This window comes from Zophobas morio, unplaced genomic scaffold, assembly GCF_036711695.1.
Source record: "Zophobas morio isolate AGI-343-1 ecotype UQ-CSIRO unplaced genomic scaffold, CSIRO_AGI_Zmor_V1 ptg000054l, whole genome shotgun sequence".
NCBI classification, from domain to species: domain Eukaryota; kingdom Metazoa; phylum Arthropoda; class Insecta; order Coleoptera; family Tenebrionidae; genus Zophobas; species Zophobas morio.
This window is the reverse complement of record NW_026972159.1, coordinates 993,310-1,016,232: the sequence shown is the minus strand read 5'-3', so window position 1 is coordinate 1,016,232 and position 22,923 is coordinate 993,310. Positions and strand designations below refer to the sequence as shown.

Below are 22,923 nucleotides of genomic sequence, written 5' to 3'. Positions count from 1 at the left end.
TCTTCCGCAGCTGGGGCGCCAGGGATGCGTTCGGGGAAAAATGATCATTTGCAAATGACTCAGAAAATTGCCGGCGAGGGCTGATTAGCGGCCGGAAGTAATTAAGAGGGTAATGCATTCTTGTAATCGCGGCGTGTTGATCAACTTAAAACACTGGGATAAATCGGGAAGGCGAGACGGTATTGATTTAAGTCTACCCTTCGGAAAAAGGGGAAATACAAAGCTGCAACTAGAGAAAGAATACCTCAAAAATAAAAAATAAAAACACACTTATACAGTGGTAAATTTACACAGTAGCCTGGCCAGTCGTTAGATCAGGTCAATCAGAATAATCACGGCAATTAGGTCTGATCAAGTCAGACTGGATCGAATCAGGTCAGATTGATTTAAGTCGGTTCAGATCAAGTCAAGACAGGCAAAGTCAGATCAAGTCAGACTGGATCGAATTAGGTCAGACGGAGTTAAGTCAGATCGAGTTGGGTCGACTTAGGTCCAGATCAGCTCGGGGCAAATTCAGTCAGATCAGTCAAAGCAGGTTATATCGAATCAAGTCAGAATCAACTCAGGTCAGATCGGCTCAGATCATATTTTAATAATTTTTGATATACGGGGTTATTATATCAATAGAAGCAAAAGATCTAAATTTTAAGTGTTTCAAAAGCATAACGTGTTGAGGTTTCTGGAATAAAATTTTCTAAAAATTCAGTTTGAAATGAAATTTTTCAGATATACATCTTGAACCAGGTGAAATCTACAAGAAAATGTCTTTGAATAATTTCCGAAAATTTGAGATTTTTAAAAAGATGCTTAAAAATACAAACTCAAAAAATTTTGGAACATCAATCTCGACAGTTTATTTGAAAAACAGAAAGTATTTTATATAGTTTAATAATACATTTTTTGCCCCGAAAGTTGACCTTTTTTCATTTGATCAATTCCGAGTAAAATTGTTGGAATTTTCGAAGAAATAGAACCGAAAATAACTTATACAAATCTAAATTAATAAAAATTTTCGAAATGTTTGAAAGACAAAAAACTATTGGTTTTTAATTATTTTTTCGGTAGTTTCGAAGATTATCTTAATTATCGTAACAGGTACTATCCCCGCCCATCTGCCCCTTTTTTTTCTTAGAGGGTGTGTCATTCCCCAAAATCAGTCTTATCTTAGCAAACAGCTACCTGCCCCGCCCACCCACCCTTTACTTTTTTTGAGAGTATGTCATCTGCCAAAATCAGTCTTATGTTGGCAAGTACTACTGCGAATTTTACAGATAAACTGATCGTTTACTATTACAGGGTGTTCTAATTTCCATGTCGCTTAGTATAGATCAAGTAAGTCAGACTGGATCGAATCTGGTTAGACTGAGTTATGTCAAATCGAATAGGGTCGACTTAAGTCAAGTCAGGTTGGGTCAGATCAGTCAGAGCAGTCAGATCGGGTCAGAGCATATTTTAATAATTTTTGATATACCTGGTTATTACAGCAATATAGGTAAATGATCCAAATTATAAGTGATTCAAAAGCATAACGTGTTGAGGGTTCTGGAATAATTTTTTTTTTAAATTCAGTTTGAAATGGAATTTTTCAGAAATACATCTTGCGAACTGTAATTTTTCATTTTATCAGTTCTGGAAAAATTATAGGAATTTCTGATGATATAAAGCCCAAAGTTGTAATCTACAAGAACTAGGTGAAATCTACAAGAAAATGTATTTGAATTATTTCCGAAAATTTGAGATTTTTAAAAAGATGCTTAAAAATACAAACTCAAAAAGTTTTGGAACATAAATCTCGACAGTTTATTTGAAAAATAGAAAGTATTAATGCTCCCGGACTAAAACTTTCGAAAAATTTGGTTTGATAATACATTTTTTGCTCCGAAAATTGACCTTTATTCATTTGATCAATTCCGAGTAAATTTGTTGGAATTTTCGAAGAAATGGAACCGAAAATAACTTATTATACAAATCTAAATTAATAAAAATTTTCGAAGTGTTTGAAGACAAAAAACTGTTGGTTTTTAATTATTTTTTCGGTAGTTTCGAAGATTATCTTAATTATCGTAACAGGTACTATCCCCGCCCATCTGCCCCTTTTTTTTTCTTAGAGGGTGTGTCATTCCCAAAATCAGTCTTATCTTAGCAAATAGCTACCTGCCCCGCCCACCCACCCTTTACTTTTTTTGAGAGTATGTCATCTGCCAAAATCAGTCTTATCTTGGCAAGTACTACTGCGGATATTACAGAAAAACTGATCGTTTACTATTACAGGGTGTTCTAATTTCCATGTCACTTAGTATAGATCAAGTAAGTCAGACTGGATCGAATCAGGTTAGACTGAGTTAAGTCAAATCGAACAGGGTCGACTTAAGTCAAGTCAGGTTGGGTCAGGTCAGTCAGAGCAGTCAGATCGGGTCAGATCATATTTAAATAATTTTTGATATACGTGGTTATTACAGCAATAAAAGTAAATGATCCAAATTATAAGTGATTCAAAATCATAACGAGTTAATGATCCCGAACTAAAATTTTCGAAAAATTAATTTTGAAGTGAAATTTTTCAAATACGCACCTGAAAAATTGTCATTTTTTATTTTATCAGTTCTAGAAAACTTATTAGAATTTTTTATGATATGAGTAATCAAAGTTGTAATCTACAAGAACCAGTTGAAATCTACAAGAAAATGTCTTTGAGTAATTTCTGATTCATGCTCGAAAAACGCTGAAAAACTTTATACGGTGTAGGAGGGTATTGAAAATTCGAAGATTTTTGAAAAGATGCTTAAAAATACTAAAAAAAAAAATTTTGGGATATAAATCTCGACAGCTTATTGGAAAAACAGAAAGTACTTGGTAAGATAAGACTTACTTTGGCAAATAACATACCTTCCAAGAAAATAGAGGGTGGGTGGGCGGGGCTAGTACTTGGTAAATAGAACTTACTTTGGCAAATAACATACCTTCCAAGAAAATAGAGGGTGGGTGGGCGGGGCTTAAAATTTGATAAGATAAGACTATTTTTGGCACTTTTGACATTATCGACCATTTTTCAACCTTTTCCGAAAATTACTTGAAGGCATTTTCTTATCTAGTTCAATAGCCAGAAGTAATTTTCGGTTTTTATTATTAGTTTCCCCTCCCACTCGACTCAAGAACATAATTAGCCCCGCCCACCCACCCAGTCTCCATTTCAGTGATTGATTTTATGCGATCTGAATGAAATGCATGATCTTATACTAAACAGAAATAAAATTATTCGTTCGAATGAGAAGAGGGTGGGTGGGCGGGGCTAATACTTGGTAAAATAAGACTTACTTTTGCAAATAACATACCTTCCAAGAAAATGGAGGGCGGGTGGGTGGGGCTAATTTTTGATAAGATAAGACTGATTTAGGCTCCCCGCCTAAAACTTTTTAGAAATTTGGATTAGTAATGAATTTTTTTGCCTCAAAAATTGACATTTCTTCATTTATCAATTCTGGTAAAATTGTTGGAATTTTGGAAGAAATGGAACCGAAAATAACTTCTACAAATCTAAATTCATGAAAAAATACCTTTGGCTAATTTTCGAAATGTTGGAAGGAGAAAAATCTGTTGTTATTTAATTATTTTTTCGGTAGTTTTGGAGATTATCTTCTTAATTATCGTTCTAGCCCAGCCCATGCGCCTTTTTTTTTCTTAGAGGGTGTGTCATTCGCCAAAATCAGTCTTATCTTAGTAAATAGCTGTTAGCCCCGCCCACCCACCCTTTACTTTTTTTTTGAGAGTATGTTATCTGCCAAAATCAGTCTTATCTTGGCAAGTACTACTACGGATATGACAGAAAAACTGACCGTTTACTATTACTGGGTGTCCTGATTTCCATGTCACTTAGTATAAATCAAGTCAAACTGGAGCGAATCAGATTAGACTGAGTTAAGTCAGATCGAAAGAGGTCGACTTAAGTCAAGTCAGGTCGGATCAAGTTGGGTCAGATCAGTTAGAGCAGTCAGGTCAGGCTAAACCAGGTCAAATCACGCCAAGTAAGCCCAGGTTGGATAAGGTCAGGTCAAGTAGAGTCAAGTCAACTCAAATTATACATTAGGATTGCCTAAAATGGAATGTGGTATAAAGAAAGATCTCGTGGGAAATTTGGGCAAATTTAAAACTGGACAGTATATTGACAACTGAATTTTCGTCAACCTTGAAGTAGAGTCCAGCAAATTCCGCTTCTTTGGAAAATTGTAAAATTTGATTTTGCGATTTTTATTTCGCGTTAACCTCTATACAATAAAAATCAGTTGCGGTAGTTCAAATTCCAAGGGGGCGCGATCCGCACAAGTGTAAACATTATGACATATATTTGAAAGAGACAACAATCGGGAAAATTGTATTATCAGTACATGTTTAACTTCGATTGTTTATGTCTATACATTGAAAGAATGCGACTATTAAGCATTAATTAAGCTATAATGGAGCAGAATGTTCTGAATAGTATTGCTGTTATTTTATTATTATTAAATATAGACGGACGCGACAATACTGCCTTGCCAAATTTTCGAGAAAATGGGGAGAATTGTGACTTGAGCGACTTTTTATCGCACGGGGGCCAAGTCTACCACAGATCAGGACTTTGATAATGATATAAAATGTGATAATACAATTTGGATTCGGATCCGGATGGCTAAGCCGATTCATAAACCACAAGTATAGGAATATGTTATTATTAATTTAGATTGTTAAACGTTATCAAATTGTTGGTAGGAATGATTAGCCAATTTTTAGTTAGAGTATTACCATCTACATGATATTCCTTAATATACATTGTGGTGATCACATTGGAATTCAAATTTCGCGCTGAAAAAATTCAATCAATAAATCGTTAACCATAGGCAACCATGTGGACGTTTAGTTCTTGCTGGTAGCTGGTAGTTCGGCTAGGCAATTTTAGTGAGAGGGTTGGTAGAAGTTGGCTTGCTTGGTAGATGAGTCATCCTGGTCGCTAGCGTCACTTTTGGTGTGTTTGTTGTGAGTGTAACTACGTGGTGAGTTAGCTAGGTTAAGTTTAGTTGGTTTGGTAGTCAAGAAAAAGGAGCAAGCCTTTGTTTAACGAAAATTAATCGTAACACCACGACGCCACAGTTCCCCAACACGCGTAGCTAATTCTTGCGGTTTTTTTCAAGCGGAAATAAGTGAATTTTCAATGACGCCAACACGTGTGTAAATTTGCATTATTGTTTGTAGATTCACAATTCGTTCATGTTAGGAGTTTAATCGTTAACTAGTTCTAACACAGTTTAACAATCAGGAATTTGTTTAGATAGATGTTTGACAGGTTATAAATTAGGTTTTTGGATGCTTATACTTAAGTGTTACATTATAACATTTCTTAATTCCTCACACAAGATTGCTAATACTTCATTTACGGCAGTTAAATCAATCTAACGTTGCCCTACTCCTGGAAAAGGCACTGAATGTACGGTAGAATTCATAACATCGTGGACTGAGGTACAAGGGATTATAAATTTTTCCCTTTATAGAGATATTTGTCTCGCAACGTGGAAAGCTATATCACCAAGATATATTTTATCGCGACGTGGATAATTACATCACCGAGGAGCTTTTCTCGCAACGCCTGAGACATTTTGTGTTGTTTATTTATCACGTGTTTTGTTTGGAATAAGCTAATTGCTTTAAGTAACCAATAACAACGTAGGGTTCAATTTTGTCAGACGATCACAGCCAAGGCCAAATTTTTGAGTTTTTGAATTTTTCGCGGGCTTTCAATTTTTTTTCACATGTCAGTTGCCAGTAGTGTCGGAGATTATCTGTCTAATAATCCGGGTTTGAAATTTTCTTAGAAAATACCAACATCGAATTTCAGGATTGCTCAATTATGTTTTTTTTTAATTATTACACCACTGTCCAAGTGGATTTAATAATTTAACAAATGATTTGATCAACCTCAGTTTTATGTGGAGCTGTGGGAAAACAACTCGATTGGCTTCCACTAATGCCCCGAATTTAACATTAAACTTGCCGGGAATGAAGTGTTCTCCTGACGGCCATTGTTTAACATTATAAAGCCCGTGAACATCACGGCTGTCCCAAAGACAGAGAAAACAACAATATTTGGTAAAACCACTTTGTAGTCCACGTAATGGGGCGATAACTTTTGGGTCTCCGCACCTTGCCCGAGATAACATTCATTACAAACTAAATTTAAAACAGAAGACTTATTTTCGCAAAATTATTTGTAATCTGTCCGTCTGTTCGTCTGTCTGTCTGTCTGTCTATCATTGTGTGCTACAACGTCAGTCAAATTGCTCCCGTACGTGATTTATTATATTTAATTAACTCAATTTAAATTCCGCTCAATTTCCACAAACAAAATTGTAATTTAAATTAGACTACAAAGGTTTTATTAAAATGTTCGTATTAGTTTAGAATTATAGAATTTGTATTCAACTAATTATAATGTTTTAAATTAGTGGGATGCCACCTCACAATATTAATAAATAAGCTTTATTTCACCGGAGCCATGAATGATAACAAAGTAATAAATAATTATAATATGAATGAATCCGCCAAAATAGGTATGGAGCTTTTATAAATAATAAACCATTTCCAGTTAATAATTAAACACGTGACAAATTATTAAGCTGTATTGATCGCTTTGCTGAAACATAAAACTCATACAAAAATTGTAGTTAAAATGTGTTTTCTGTTCGTACCAGCAATTTTCCCAACATATGAGACCCAGAAGCTCAACTAGATTACGTTAGGGCAGTGTTTCTACGTCGACCCGTTCGCTCCACAGGTATGTTTGGTAAAACTTATATCGAAAATGCTGCTCGTTATCTACCCTTTCCTCGGCGCCCTGCGAGTCCCGTTTTTGGTTAAATGCCCTCATTGTGGAGTCGGCGAGTCCGTCTGATAAATTATGTGCACAATTGTGTAATTTCTAAACCTCGGGTTTAAGGGTCATTCAAACCGGCCCGTTAGCCCCGGCAATTTACAATACCTCGTTCGCAGCACCGCGTCGTGCCATCATTAATTTTTAAGACAAATGTAAATTTCGTTATCCGCCGCATGTCCCGCCATATTGTTCATCGTTCGTCGGTTGTTTAAATTTCAATTTGGTCCACGACGACATTTCCTGCTAATTTGGTTCCCTTTGTGTCGGCAAAAATTCATTTGTCATAAAAAGCACGCACTTCTTTGTATCTGACTTAACAAACTCCGCGACCGTTGTAGGCCCCCGAGGTACGCAAAACAACATTGAAATTCTTTGTGCGTTGTTGTTGGATTTTTATCGATTGCGAGGCGAGTATGAGGCCCAATTTGCAATCGCTGAATAATTTATCGGCGAAATTCGAATGAAAAAATCGTGGTGACGGCGACCGCTTTGATTTTGTATCTGGAAATTCATTATAAGTTTCGAGGTTATTAGGACGGAATTAGTGAACTATGTTGGTCAAGCTTAGAGCGAAAATTCCCCAGGCGTCGCTGATATCTCTCCGTGTTCCAATTAAAAGCGGAACACGACTAATTCGAACTCTCGGTGTGCGACAGCTTTATTCTGGACTGAACTTTCTTGTTTGGATTTTATAATTCCGGAGTGGATCGCTGTTTGCTCCAACGAAAAAAACGAAAGTTCTACGGCAAATTTACATTATTGAACATCTTCCAGACGATGTTTTACTTTAAAGGAGTTTCCAGAATTGAAAGGGGAAGACCTATTCTGGGCTAAATTAGTAAGCATGTGTGCCGCCGAAATCGTGATTTGATTGAACAACGATTCCGCGTTTAAAACAAAAAATTTGGGATTATTTTATTCCAGGAACTTGTTTTTTAGAAAATGAAATAATACTAATAACAAAATCGATTGTCACAAGTTTCTTGCTACTTCCATCAGCCAACACAATTAATAATAAATGTAAGCAGTATTTAAAGCTACGGTAAAAGAAAGTTTGTTAAGAAAAACAACAATCAGAACTAGTTGAAAATTAAACAGAGAAAAATGTGTCTGAGAACGAGTCAGGTAAACAAGGAAAGTTTACAGTAAAGAAAATACCGTCTACAAATTTACCAGCACGTTCGCCAAATATAGAATAAAATAAAATAATTTTTTGATGGGGCTTCATAACACCAGATTTTTTTTTAAATCTCCGCGTATGCGTTTAATGTTTCAAAACAATGATCAATAGAAATAAATTATTTGTTACGTGCTTTAGTTATTAATTGAAAGGGGATCTATTATTTATATATCTGTATACTTATTTTAGCATTATTCGTTCATGTTTTAATTGTATTTATTTAGTTACTATATATGGCTTTCATAAAATAAAACAAGTTTATATATTTTGTGAGGTATTATTTCACTAATTGAAAGCATTATAATTTGTTGAATGTGAATTCTATAATTCTAAATTGTACGCTAATTTAGATAAATCCTTCAAAGGCATAATTAAATTACAGTGTTGTCTGCGGAGATTCAGCAGAATTTAAAATATAAGTTAAATTCTAGGAACAGCACCTCGTTAAAATGAACGACAATTAACAATAAGTGACTTCATTGCGCAATTGTTATTTTTACTTCACGATCGTAAGCGACTCTCTACTTTTACGTTTTCTCGACCTTTCATGACACCAACAGTACGAAAAAATAGGTCTCCTCTTTCCGTCTGTCTGTCTGTCCATCTGTCTCCCGTCCAAGATTTTTATCAGACAGATAATCTTCGAAAGTACTAGGCCAATTGTTGTCAAATTTTGTATTTATATGACGGAAAATAAAATCAATTTTTATACCGCACACATAATTTTTCGATTTGGTTATACAGGGTGAAAATGAAGCAAAATTAGGTCAGACAGACAGTCATACGGACGTCCAACAGACAGTCCACGGGAAGTGAAAATGTAAACAAGCCGACGATTTGTTTGGGTTACGGTGAGAATAAGTTACAAGTCATCGTGTTACTTTTTGTGGTCGCTTAATTGCAGGAATCGAAAGCTCTGGTATTTCCTTCCTGCCGAGAGCAGGAGTGCAAGTTTGCATACTCCGCCTCGCAAACAGCTTTCGTGTGGCCTCTCCCCGTGATTTACTCACTAAAGTAAGCCCCCTAAGCGCATTAAAGGTAGTAGTAAGCTTTTTAACCCCTTATTTGAACATCTATCTCTTTTAATCTAGTACTTTGTTAGTGATATTGACTTAAATTAAAGTCGCCGTATCCGCAAGGATTTACGTTTGTTATTGAAAGAACCTTATAACGTAAATTCTCCCCGAAACCATCCAGATCTTTACGGGATTTCCTTGCGGTTTATGACTCTGCCTACATAAAATTTTTCGCTCGAATCGTAAATAAAATTAAACTCCTATTGATTTTCCGCTTTACATAGTGCAATACGTACAACTATCCTAATTTCTGGCGGAACCGCGACGTCGCACGTGTACCTACGAGATAAGACGGGCGCGATAAATTTGGCTTTTTATCGCGCGCTTTTAAAACGGATATTGAAAATGTGCAAAGTCATTCGAATTCGCCATGCATCGCACCATCGTACGCAAAAATCGCTGTAATGGAAAAATTCATAGATATTCTGACTCGGTGCGCAGGACGGTAAATCAAGTAAATGTGGAGATAGAAATTACCGACGATCGATACATGATTTTAATAAATGATACTCGATTTTTCGCAAAAGCGCAAACGGGGCGACGACCAGCCAACCGTAAACAGAATGTTAATTTAGATAATAAAAAAGCCGTTTAAATATTTATCGAGGTTCTTTTATTAAAGGGCGACCTGGAAGAGGTACTTGTGGCACGTGAGATGTTATCGAGTAATGGGCCGAGGAGATAACGGACCTTTTTACTTATTTGCTAGGAAAGTTCGCCACTTTCGAACTTTATTTTAACTTACGCAGGCTGTTTCGATAAGTTTTCGTGTCGCCAGTGTTAAGTCAACTAATTAAAATCGAGAGGATTTTTACCCAGATTTTTATTCCAGAGATGGCTTTAAAATATCACTTTTACGTTCGATCTTTTTTTTTTTAATGGCGAATGTAAATTTCAACCCATCAGAGTCACAAAAACGCCCGTAAATTCAAACACGTACGAACGACTAAAATTGCTTGATCAGCATTCTTTCTGTACATTTAACAATTTTTAATTAATGGGTTTATCATTTTCTCATTTTTTTGGCCAATTTGTGCGCACATAAAATTTTGTATTATTTTCAGAGAAATACATTAGTTTTTATATTGAAATATTTGAAAATGTTTCGAGGACGTTTTTAGCTATTCATTTGCGAACTAAACAAAAATTAATATAAATTTGTGAAAATGTAAATAATAATTTTCCAAAAAATTGATGGGCTGATTTAACCACCTACAAGACGTCGGAATGAAATTTATTGATTCACCCCTTTATGGAAAAATACACTCCAAAATTGGACATTGTTTATGCTTTAGTACTGGCTGACGTTTCAAAAAATGAGTACCAAGAAATATGCGCATACATATATATCCAAAAAATTCCATTTTTTTTTCGAAATATGCTAAATATGCATACAATATGCATTCTGCCTAGAAGACTGTTATACTGAGTATTCAAAACCGATGTTTCCGATTCTTTGTGTGGCTTCATTTTCTCGACTTTCAGCATGCAGTGGCCGCTCGTCCGCCGCCTCCCGGCGGCGTCCTCCGCTTTGTAGCCCCGCTTTTTATTAGACCTCAAACTGCATCGCTCGGCGTCGTTCCGGCTAAAAACCGTTTTAATGCGGCACTTTTTCAGTGATAAAAAGAATCCAGATCAGCACCGGGGTCAAAGCAGACGAATGAGGTGAGCGAGGTCGCTCCATTCTTGTAAATCGTTTTTGTAGTCAAATAAGTGGTCTTTTTCGGCATGATTTAACCTCGAGCTTAGCGCGGTTAATTGAGGCAATAATGAGGCCGTCGCTTTGAAGACTTTCGTTAATCGCACAATATAATCTATCGGGGCGTTTGAGCAAATTATCCCTCGCAAGCAATGACCCCGCACTAGATTAGAAGCGAGAAAATAGCTGTCGACTTTTTCAGCTCGCACCCCAGCACGCCGTTTGAATATTAAACGCAATCTTAAGAGTTGCTCTCGACTGCTGCTATACATCATCACTTTATCGTACTTTAGTGTTTGTAATACTTGTCTAAATGAGACTTTCGGCTCTAAAAGGTCTCTCAAACTTTCATGATCAGTTCCTGCGAAGTTGTGTTTTTATTTTTCTGTTTTGCAGGAATCGCAACTCGAAGCGCAGCAGCGCCGGAAGTTGGATACCGACTTAGCCCGCAGTCACAAGGCGTGTCGAGACACGACACGAATTAATTAACTAACAACGTCACCACGAACTCATCTAATATTATGCACCGTCTCGTTATCATCTATATCCGAAACAACAAAAATGGAACAAAACCATCAAAAGCTGGTGGATAATTATTTGCTTCTTGTTGTAATATGTGTACACTTCTTTTCAGAACATGAGATTCCAAACATGTTTAAAGTGGAAAATTTGTGTAAAGAAATATCGATTTTGCAATTAGGCTCCGCCCCATTATTGCAAAATCCATATTTTCTTGCAAAAATGTACCATTTTAATCTTGTTCTAACTTTCTTGTTGTGAAAAGATGGCTAAGATGTTAAGGAAAAAAGACAAAATGTAAGCCCCGCCCACCCGCCCTATCTCAAATTTGATGATTTTTTTATTTTGGTATACCTGGAGCCTGATAATTTTAGAAATTTTGGAAAATGTGGAAATTCTGGCCATTTTGTGTAATTCGGAAAATCTGAACAAATGGGCTAACTTGGAAAATCTGAACATTCTGGAAATTTTGAAAATCTTGCAAATTTCGAAAATTTCCAAAAATTAAAAGAAAAGAAAAAATATTGAATCTCAAAGCAAACTATAAGGCCGGCCCACCCACCCTATATCGATTCTAATGATTCTTTTTATTGGTCGTAAGCCAGAAGGCGGAGCTTAATTGTAAAGTCCTTATTTTTCTACGAGAAACTACCATATGAAATATGTTCTTAAGTAATCGTGTTATATAAAGAAAACTAAATGTATTAATTAAAAAAGAAAACCAAAAGAAAAGCTCCACCCATCCGTCTGCATCTCAACCGTGATGAATTTTTCATTAGTTGTCAAATCGAGAGGCGGGGCTTAATTGAAAGATCCAGATCCATTTGTCTTCAAGAATTTACCATTTTAACTATGTTTTAAGTTTCTTGTAATGAAAAAACGACCACGTATATCGAGAAAGAAAACAAAATATAAGCCCCACCCACCCACCCCATCTCAATTCTGATGATTTTTTTTTATTCGTCGTAAGCCGAGGGGCAAAGCCTAACTGCAAAATCCATATTTCCTTTCAAAAATTTACCACTTTCAACGCGTTTTAAGTTTCTAAAAATAAAAAAATCATTACAATTGAGATAGGGTGGGTGGGTGGCGTTTATATTTTGCCCTTTTTTCTTAATATTCATAGCATTCTTTGAACAACACAATACTCAAAAACATGTTTTTAATTTCTTGTAAAGAAATAAGTATTTTGCAGCTAAGCCCCGCCCTCTTGGTTGACGGCGAATAAAAAAATCATCACAATTGAGACAGGGCGGGTGGGCGGGCTTACATTTTGCTTCTTGTTTTAATATGTGTACATTTCTTTTCAGAACATGAAACTTCAAACATTTTTAAAGTGGAAAATTTGTGTAAATAAATATCGATTTTGCAATTAGGCTCCGCCCCATTATTGCAAAATCCATATTTCCTTGCAAAAATGTACTATTTTAACCTTGTTCTAAGTTTCTTGTTGTGAAAAGATGTCTAAAATGTTAGGAAAAAACGGCAAAATGTAAGCCCCGCCCACCCGCCTTATCTCAAATTTGATGATTTTTTTATTCTGGTATATCTGGAGCCTGATAATTTTAGAAATTTTGGAAAATGTGGAAATTCTGGTCATTTTGTGTACTTCGGAAAATCTGAACACTTGGGCTGATTTGGAAAATCTGAACATTGTGGGAATTTTGACAATTTTGCAAATTACGAAAATTCCCAAAAATTAAAACAAAATAAAAAAATGTTGAATATCAAAATTTCAAAAGTTTACACAATCTTAAGATTGTAGGTATTCCAAAAATTCCAAAGTTTCCAATTGTTTGAAATATTTAACACGTTTTAAACCTTTCAAAAATTCTAAAAATCTTAAAGTTTGCATACACTAGAATAATAGTAAAGGTGCCAAAGATGCTAAATAAACTGTAGTTTTAGGTTCTAAATAGAAGAAACATCCAACAAAATCTTAAAAATTGTAAAGATCTTGGAAGTAATGTTCCTAGAAATGATAAAAATTCTAAACTTTATAAAATTTCTAGTAATTCTGAACTATCCAAAATTCCCAAAGATTGTTAAGACTCTAAGGACTCTGAAAACTCTAAAAATTCTAAATATTCTAAGGACTCAAACGTTAAAAAAGTTTTTCAAATTCTGTTCTAAAAATTTCAAAGATTTAAAGACTCTTGGAGTTTATTAATTTTAGAAAATTTGGAAACATCTAGGAAGTGTGAAAAATCTGGAAGACCTAGAAATCTTGAAAATTGAGAAAAATGTTGAATTCTGGCAAATCAGAAGACTGATATTTTTATAACATTTAGAAAATCTGGAACTTTTGGAAATTTCAAAAATTTACTCAATTCTATTATAATAGATAGGAACAAGAAAAGTTGTATCATCTGCAAATAGGATTACGAATATTCAATACTATATCATTTATATAAGTAACACACAGGATAGGTCCGAAAACTGAACCTTGCTGCCCTCAACCCTAGAGTTCTTGAAAAGATTGTCATTACTATCAGATGATGGGTTTTTAGGTTTTGAACCCACACTATGGAGCAGATGCAGATAGCAAAATTTCAATAGGTATATACGGAATGACACGTATCAAACTAAAAGTTGTTTGAGCATCATTATCTATTTTTCGGAAAAACTACTACGAGAAGCTGTTGTTTAGACGTCTATTCAGTAGATATGAAATACAGCTGAAAACGTTTCCAACTATTTCAATATGGATTGTGACAATGGAAAATTCAAAAAGATAAAATTGTAATAATAGTAACAAACAAAGCAGCCAACTTGGTCAAAGCAGTTGGTGAGGAGAAACATTTTCCACGTCAAGCTGATAGCGTTAACCTATTTGTTAAGAAAGTTTTTCATTCTAAAAAAGGTGATTCTGTCGCCAAAAAGATTAAAGAAGTCGTGATTTGATTCAAAGAGTGTTAATGTTAGTCAGTGAACTGGAACAAGACATTCTAACGAAATGAAATGTGACAGAACGCTTCCCAGTCTTACAGAAATATCTCTATGAAATTTTCTTAAACGAGCCAAGACAATTAAAATAATTGTGCATCTAATAGATTTTGTTAAACTATTCGTGCCCCGAAGCCAACGTCTCGGTTTTGATCAGTTTCAAGTCGTTTTTGCTGTTCTGTTTTGATTTAGAGATGCACCGACTTCGCCCGCTTTCGTCTAGTTAGGAATTCTGTTTTTGGCCCGTAAATTTCCATATCGGTTGTATTGGGAATTCATATCGTGCAGGTAACTCGCACATTAAGCCCCGACTCTAATGTTTATGTGTCGAATTTAGCAAGTTGAGCGAAAAGGAGCGCCTGGAAGGTTAAATTAACTGGAGAATTTCTTTTAAATGATTTTATTTGTTCGTTTCATAAAGTTCGTTGTCAGGGAGCACAAAACGAAGATCGCGAGCAGAGAGCGTTTAATTTTCTTTACAAATAAAGTTTTCGCAAAGTTTTAGAGACACTTAGATAATTAAACTTTTTGGGGGGTTTTGGATGAAGTAACTTGGCTAAACAATAACATTCAATCAACGTGGACTACTGGAGATGATTTCAAATCTAGCGAATTTTAAATTCGTCGTTAAAGACAGAGAAACTTGATTTAATTGCGTCACCGCCACACAACTTTGACGGAAGTCACAGCTAAAACTAACCCCAATTTAGCTTTTCGCAATCGCACGGTATTTTATCTGCAGATTTTTAATACGATTTATTCATCCTCCCGACTGCGCCATTTATTAGTCGGCCTGGAATAAATTCGATATAAAAGTCAGGAATAAAATGTGACAAAAACGCTGCAACAGATCGATTTGTTCCGTACAGGGATCATATTTTAAAAGCAAGTTGAAAATTAGTTTCGAAAGAATGGCGCCCCGCCTCATTTATTATTTGCAGTGAATTGGTGAATTTTTCTCGGTTTTCTATTTTTCAATCATTGATACTGACAATTACAAAAACAACTGCCAAAGAATTCGGGTCCATGAAATGAAATTCCGTTAAATGAATCCCTTCCGAACCGAAAATTCAAGTTTTAAGCCGCCAAATGAAGGGAAAAACGTGCGGTTGCAAATCCTCAGCATAAGTACATTAAACGTCATCAATTTTCGAAAACATTCTCATACTCGTTTGCCGGCGACCGTACGCAAATGAATCTTCAAAATATGTTCGCTCCAAACTAATTTAATTCCCTTGATCTCTTTGCTGGGTCAAAGGGAGCACAAATCGGTTTTACAATGAAAAAGGGCAGGTGGCATTTCCAGGATTAGTAATTAATTAGTTTGGCCAACAAATGCCAGAGGAACGGCAGTGGTCGAAGGGAATTTTTCTTTAATAAACCGGAAAACGCCCATTAATCTAACGCACCTACAAGGATTACGGGCATTCTCCTGCTAATTCCGGCTTAATTATTAATAAGACACAAATAAATAACGGAAATATGTGCCTCAAATAGTCTTCTCGACACACGAATTTAATGACAATTTGACTTTTTTTTTCTTGCTCCGTGTCATTGTTGATAAACTCTGTATTATTCATGCGCAAACCTGGACATGTCGCCGTTATTAAATATTGATAATCCGCGACGTTGACGTTTCATAAACTATTAATCCTCGCGCTTGCATGTTGCAAATTGCTCCTTGAAACTTCTCCATCGAATTGACAGTACCTGGAACACCCTCAAATTGAGATATTTTTGTAATAAAAACATTTCCTTAATTTGTTTACTTAGTGAAAATTTAATTGCGCACTGTCAGTTCAGTCACAACAAGATTACCAACACGCTAGAAATTTTCAATTGTCCCTAAACACTGTTATTTTAGGATTGCTCTTGAATAATTAACCACCTTCAATTTTCTTTTCAATACTTAATAAAAAGCTCAACGGCCACGTGTACATAGACACATGCCGCGTTCTGTTGAAAACTGTAATCATTATCTGAGGCAAAATAAGAATAGATCACGTTTTTGTGGTGGTGGATTTGTCGGATCGATAACGTCTGTTCACTTACTCAATTTATAAACTGTGACTGTACAAATGGATACTGGAGGTTGTACGAGGTCATTGCAACTGATTTCACAGGCAACGACAGAAAAAGGAGTTCGGGAGATTTGATTTATCCCAAAAAGTCTTCATCGCGGGGTTTATATGAGTACAATATAGGTTTCAGCAAAACCCTACAAAATTGTATTTCCTGGGAAAATTTCTTATGTCGTTTCATTTTATTGGAAAGTGAATTAGGAGGTGCGGCATGGAGGAATTTGTATCGAATTAACACCTGTAACGGTTTTATTTATCCAATTAGGGGGAGTTTGAACTGGAATTGTAATAACTGCGCTGAGTGCTGTCTATTAGAGAAATGAGGGGTTAAAAGATTAAAGAAGTAGCGCAACTAGTGTAATTTGGACAAGTTACTTTGTAAATGAATAATTTAAATAATTGCGACCGGCCATTAAATAGCAATGAAAGGAAGTACCGACGGAGAAATAACTCTATTAATGTCATATTAGACTTTAGTAACTTGGACGAAGTTTCTCGGGTGGAAATAATCGCTGATTTTGTTCACATGTACGTTACGTTTTCAGCCAGAATTGGTAAAAATAGATAAATACGGATTAAATGTACATCCAAAGTCAACTGGTCTCTTTCTCTCTCTATCTTTCAGCTTTTCTCATTCGATCAACATATTCTCCTATTGTTTGACGTTGTCCCCTCTCCATTTCATTGTTGTCCTTCTACATTTCAAGTTGTTACAAATAATACGTTATATTCTCCGTAGCATCAGGGTTTAGCAACCTTTATCTCCCCTCCTACAACTGGACATCTCCCTCTCTCTCGTTATTTCCGCAAACATTCACATTCCTTCCTGTTTCAGTCAAGTCAAGACGAGAATCAATTACAACAACTTTTGCGAAAGTTTCGCTTAAACTTGCATGAAAAATGGGTACCGGCTCTCACAATGAATGCAAATTTCTAAACAAGATTGATACGTGTTGATGCGAATTTTATCTATTTTCTTGTACCACATAGCTGACTCAGGTCACTCTCAAAAAGGACTAAATATTCACGCGAAACTACAAGATTCATGAAGTTGCTTCCAAACAGAAACGAAAATCCTGGCAGCCGGTAAAATAATAAAGAATTTAAATTTACTCGTCACAGCATAAAGGGTAAAACGTAAAAAAACGCCAAAAAAATTGTTTTCCGCTAAAATATCAAAAGCTCATTAAATTCAATACGACGTTATTCAGTGGAAGACGATTTTTTCAGCGGCCCACGCCTTTTCGTTTTCCAGCTTTCCTGAAAAACTCATTTTCTTCGTTTCATATAAGTATCTTGATACCGATTCGATTTTTCTTATATTCCAGTTTTATCCGCAGAAGGTAGCGATCCTAATCTTTTACTGCTGCAAGTTGCGTTGTGAATTTTTTTCGTCTAGATCGTCCACGTATACAGCGAACAAAGTGAGACTGAGTGGGCAGCCTTGAGGATTCAATTTTTTTTTAATATTATGAACTTTGAAATACAAAAATGGCAAATTCTGCGAAGACCTAATGAAACACTAAATGCACGCTCACATTACACAACATCCATTTGCGTAATTTAATTTTTCGTGGAGCCTCACATACTGTTAACGTTATTACTATCGTAACAACCATCACCATTATTCATAATCCACCGAAATAAATCAATTTTTTTCGGAATTCGTTATTACTCGATTCGGATTTTATTAACTCAAACAACAAATACCCGTTTTCTATTACATGTAAATTAAACATTTGCGCTATTTTTATTTCCACTTAATTGCTTTCCGCAATAAGCGGATTTCATCCGAACGGATAATTGGCATTGAATATTGCAAATGTTTGTGAATGCAATTCGTTAGACCGCGACACAACGAAATATCTAATAATAATTAAAACACGCTGAAACAATATTGTTTCCTCTCGGACATTCGTGTTAATTTTAGTAAAACATGTCGCCGTTTGCGACGAAACGATGCCACTACTCATTTTAAAAATTCATCGGTCCGACGTCACACGTGTTCGAAATTTTCGCAAATTATTAATCGCGCCAAATTTACGACTACGAGAACGAACGCAGATTTTGCGAAAGCGGATTTATTACATTCTTGTACACGAATGGGAAAACCATTTCAGGTTAAAATAATTTTCGTTCATTTAGATATTCAGTTTCGGTGGAGGGATTTTAAGCGATGAACGCGAAATCAAGCATAACAAGTGGTTACAAATTTCACTGAACTACTTCGTTCTATCTCGCTCGCTTCATAAACGTTAAAATATTTATTTTATCATTAATAATTGAATTGCCTTCAACGGCGTACTCGATATACACTTAAAAGCTCAAAGAAATTGAAGACTGCCGCATATTCCCTACAAACATCCACGACGGTAATGCATCGAAATTGGTGGTTGCATAATTTAAATTCTAAATAGCATAAACGATCGGTATGGGAGCAATTGTCACCAAGATCGATTAGTAAATTTACATTACGGACGACTTTTACATTTTTTCCATAATTCTTAGTCAGGGATACTAAGAATTACAGAATCGTGATCCTGAGTAAATTTCAATTTTTCAACCCATTTGGCCAATTTTAGAATTTCGTGTAAAAATGGTGAAGGCGCCGGGATAATAAATAAAAAAAAAATTGGTTGTCTGGGTCACAAAGAAAAATAAAGCTTCTATTTTTGTCTAATAATTTAGGTATTAATAAATAACCTGTCACTAAAGATAGGACGTGGATCAAAACTTTCTTAAAATAAAAATTCTGCGGGTGACAAAACCCAATTAACACAAACAAAAACTTTCCGCTTACCTGTTTTAAGAAAATCTGCAGCGAAAAATAAGTGTTCGAGAATATAAACTTCGTTACACAAAAACTTCCAACCCAATTATGCTTTACAAAGTTGTAACTAAGCATAGTCATCCCAGTGTCAACTTTTTGCAAAACGTAAAACAGAAAATTATGAGCGCATTCTTAAACGCAGAGCTAAAGCAAAAATGATGATCTCTCAAAATTTACGTCCGTCGTTAAACAGTTGTTAAGAAGTCTCGTCCCGAGTTTAGTTAATTTTTACGACTGACACTTCCGAGTACACAGAACTCCTCGAAATAAAACTAACTTCCCTGAGGAGATTTTGCTAGTGTGCAAAATTGCCTCCGTCACAAACTAAAAAAAAAAACCAACCCTCTAATCAAGACCTCGCACTTTCAGCCCTCACGTGTGCATCCCGCCGCCCTTAAATTTTGCAGGATCCAGCGCGCCGTCGACGCGCCGCTAATACACAAAGATCACTTGTGTACAAATAAATCCGTGAAAGATAAACGAGCCCCGAAAGAGATAACGATAGCGCGATAAAGTTGAAAACAGGGTGTTACTTACCGGCAATGCGCAACTTGCAGGAAAGAGCGGCAGGATCGTCCGCAGGGCGTAACTAGAAACATGCGGAATTATTGCGAGATGCTATCGTATGATTAGTATTCGGGATGGCACGTTTCCATACATTACACGGCAATCAGGTGGTGTCAGGACCTCGCCGTCGCAGAGGCACAGCGCGACTGGATGCGAAGGATCCGCGCTATCGACTGCCACCCCCAAACCCCAAATGCCCGCGCTCGCCACGCTGCGCCGGCGGAAGTGAGAACTGCACCAGCTCACCCTCTTTATGGGTCATCACAGTCTGCGCGATGCTAGTTTTATGATGGGACGCGGAAGGGATGGTCGCGGGAGGCGGCTAGGGGCTGAACTTGAGATGGTTAATTGTGGTATGAAGCGGCGGGAAGAAAATGGTTGGGGAAGGCGAAAATTGGCGCTGGTTGGAACGTAACGAGGTCCGTTTTGACCACAAGACACCAAACTATCTAGGCTGTTTTTTTCGGCGAGATACAAACTTTTAGCTCTTTATTGACTATTTTGAGTTAATTTAACCCCACTTTCGTCTCTCTTGAACTTTTAACTACACTGTTTGTAATCAGTAATTGGCAAGCATTCCGCTGTTCTGCTTATCTTGCCTGGTAACCATCAAGCACTTACTAAGAGTTGGCCAAAGAAGACGAAATGAGAAACTAAAAAGTGCATTTCCAAGTTCACGAACTATTTTGGGTTCTACAAAAGTGATTTCTTTAAGATTATTGTTATTTCTGGAGTTCACAAGGGTACCATTTAGTTCCACTACTATTCATGCTCTCGAGCACAAAATCATGAACTTGAGAAAATTTTCGCTAAAGATTATTCTTTCTGCTTATATAAAATTTTGTAAAAATGGTGGAGGCGCCGGGGTAATTATTATAAATTTTAAAATTCCTTATTTCAGAAATTACTTATTAACACTCTCTAATTTAAAATAACATATTTTAACAGCCACAGCACTCTTATAAATAACGTCACATATAAGCTCCCTTTTGGATCCATTTTAAACCACCTAAATTATTTGCCTAAAAAATGCATGTTTCTCTGTTATTTCAATAAATATAAAAAGAACGAACACGAAATCATGAATCTGAAATAATTTCCGAGAATAATTACATTTTCCAAACCGAATATACTTATTTTAAATTTTTGTAAAAATGGTGGAGGCGCCGGGCTAATTATAAATTTCAAAATTATTTGTTTCAAGAATTATTAAGAAACTTCAATTTAAAACAAAATATTTAAGAAGCCAGTTAACTTTTTTTTTAAATAACGTCACAATTAAAGAAGAAAATAGAACCAGCAGAGATTTTAAGTAGAAGAAACCACATCTTTTCAGATCCATTTTAAACAACCTTAATAACTTCTATGAAAAATGCATTTTTCTCAATTATTTAAATAAATATTAAAAGAACGAGCACAAAATCATGAACTTGAGAAAATTTCCGATAAGAATGACTTTTTCTAAAGCGAAACTACTTATTTTAAATTTTTGTAAAAATGGTGGAGGCGCTGGGCTAATTACAAATTTAAAATAACATCTTTTAGAACCCAACTTCACAAATAAACAAGAAAACAATACCAGGAGCCATTTTAAGTAGAACTCACGAATCCATTTTAAACAACCTTACATATTTCCATAAAAAAAGCATTTTTCTGTGTTATTTTACTAGGTACAAAAAGAGTGAGTACAAAATGATAATCTTGAAAAAATTTCCGACAAGAATGACTTTTTCTAAAACGAATCTATTTTAAAACTCTTTATTTCAAAAATTATTAACACTCTCTAATTTAAAATAACTTTTTTCAGAAGCCATTTAGCACTTTTTTTAATAACCTCACATATAAACAAGAAAGCAATACCAGGAGCCACTTTAAGTAGAACTTACGAATCCATTTTAAACAACCTTAATAATTTTCATAAAAAAAAGCATTTTTCTTTCTTACAAAAAATCATGAACTTAATCAAATTTCCGAAAAGAATTACTTTTTCCAAAGCGAATATAGTCGCTGCTAAGATAAAACTGAATTTGGCAAATCACATACGCCCTAAGAAAAGAGAGGGTGGGTGGGCGGGGCTTCTATATGCTAAGATAAGAATAATTTTAGCCAATGAGATCCTTCTATGCAAACAGAAGGTGGGTGGGTGGGGCTAGTACCTGCTAAGAAAAAACTGATTTTGGCTAATGAGATACCCTTTAAGGAAAGAGAGGGTGGGTGGGCGGGGCTAGTACTCACTAGTAGAAGTTTCACATTAGAAAAAAAAACATTTGGGGTTCCCGAGAAGGTTTTACATTTTTAAAAAAGCCAGTTGGGATCCCCAAGAATTTTTGATATTAAAAAAAAGATAATTGGGTGCTCTCGAGAAGGTTTTACATTAAAAAAAAGACATTTGGCGCCACTGAGAAGGTTTTACATTTTAAAAAAGACAGTTGGGACCCCCGAGAAGGTTTCATATTTAAAAAAAGTCATTTGGAGTCCCCGAGAAGGTTTTACATTTTAAAAACGACAGTTGGGATCCCCGAGAAGGTTTCACATTTAAAAAAAGTCATTTGGAGTTCCCGAGAAGGTTTTACATTTAAAAAAAAAAACATTTGGAACCTCCGAGAAGGTTTCACATCAAGAAAAACGACATTTGGGGCTCCCGAGAAGGTTTCACGTTAAGAAAAAAGACATTTGGGGCTCCCGAGAAGGTTTTACATTTTTAAAAAAGACAGTTGGGACCCCCGGGAAGGTTTCACATTTTAAAAAAGTCATTTGGAGTCCTCGAGAAGGTTTTGTATTAAAAAAAAGACAACTGGGTGCCCCCGAGAAAATTTTACATTTTTAAAAAAGATAGTTGGGACCGCCAAGAAGGTTTGACATTAAAAAAAGATAATTGGGTGCTCTCGAGAAGATTTTACATTAAAAAAAGACACTTGGCGCGAGAAGGTTTTACATTTTAAAAAAGACAGTTGAGACCCTCGAAAAGGTTTTACATTTTTTAAAACTACAGTTGGGACCCTCGAGAAGGTTTCACATTTAAAAAAAGTCATTTGGAGTCACCGAGAAGGTTTTACATTTTTACAAAAGACAGTTGGGACCCCCGGGAAGGTTTCACATTTTAAAAAAGTCATTTGGAGTTCCCGAG

The 22,923-nt window shown here is 35.6% G+C and overlaps 1 protein-coding gene across 3 annotated transcripts in view; it reads right to left on the bottom strand.

The window, feature by feature from the left end:
* LOC135142820 (protein O-mannosyl-transferase TMTC1-like) overlaps nucleotides 1-22,923 on the bottom strand; it is a 489,367-nt gene that overhangs the window by 407,396 nt on the left and 59,048 nt on the right. For 2 of the 3 annotated variants that reach the window (XM_064074587.1, XM_064074589.1), the window contains exon 1: nucleotides 19,767-19,856. The exons of the other annotated variant lie outside the window; for it this stretch is intronic. The gene's annotated coding sequence lies outside the window, so the exon portion shown is untranslated. Of the gene's footprint in view, nucleotides 1-19,766; nucleotides 19,857-22,923 lie in introns of those variants that run through there. 3 annotated transcript variants of the gene reach the window in all.